The sequence below is a fragment of the Hyaena hyaena genome, unplaced genomic scaffold (genome assembly GCF_003009895.1).
Source record: "Hyaena hyaena isolate Hyena2069 unplaced genomic scaffold, ASM300989v1 scaffold_773, whole genome shotgun sequence".
NCBI classification, from domain to species: domain Eukaryota; kingdom Metazoa; phylum Chordata; class Mammalia; order Carnivora; family Hyaenidae; genus Hyaena; species Hyaena hyaena.
In genome coordinates, this window is record NW_024081409.1 from 500742 (window position 1) to 501728 (window position 987).

The following is a 987-nucleotide window of genomic DNA, read 5'->3' on the forward strand; positions in this document are numbered from 1 at the left end:
CTTCATTCTACCTCTGTGTGTCCGTGAGGACCCTGACAGCTGGTTTCAGTGGGACGTAGAATAACCCCAATTAATGTGCTCTGAGTACAGAGAGGACTCAAAAACAGGCCTCAAGCTAGAGACTTCATCATCTCCCTACCTCCCTGATTCAAGGAGAAGCCGGTGGCCCTTCCTCTGTCTCCCCTGCCCACTTGGACAGCCTTGTTGAGAAAGACGGTGGAGTGACACTTCCTCCTATGGTCTCTGTAATAAATTGGAAAACGTGTGGGAATGGAAGAAGCAGAAATCACATTCCACAGTCTTAGTCATCATCAACATCATTGTGTAGGCAGGAGAAAAATAGGACTTCGGCAAATAGTCCTTTACAGGGCAAAAACTATCCCGAGATAACCCCTTTCTAAGCTGCTCAATTACACAAATCCAGGAAGTTAAGAGCAACAAAAACATTAACACTGATTACAGCATCCTTAGAATATGTAACAAATTGTATACTGAAGTCCCCCTGAAGAATGCCATCTCTCTCATTGATACAGACAAGCCTGTAAAATAGCTTTGGCATTTTAATGCTGGTGCATTCTAAAGTTGCAGATGACAGCTGCATAGCCAACATTTGAAAGTGATCAGAAAGCTCATGCTACACAATGGTCACAGCTGGACCCATCGATCAAACTGCTTTTGCTCAAATGAGATTCGGTAGTTGGTAGATAATTAAACAGTGTATGTTCTGGACTTTAGAATTTTAACCATGGGAGCTAGATCTGGAAGAAAGTAAAACTGGGAAGGTTTCTCTGTTGCTTTAGCCTAAGCTGAAGATTTTTAAATCCTTGCAGGATTCTAGGACATTTGTCAGAGTCTGCATTCAGAACTGTGCCCTAGAGTTGTTATTGGCTCTGTAGGTCACGAAAGAGGTGACAGAGCATTTAAATGTTTTGGATTGAATTAAAATATTGATATTCACCTTAGTGAAAGTGGAGGGTTCGGTATAAG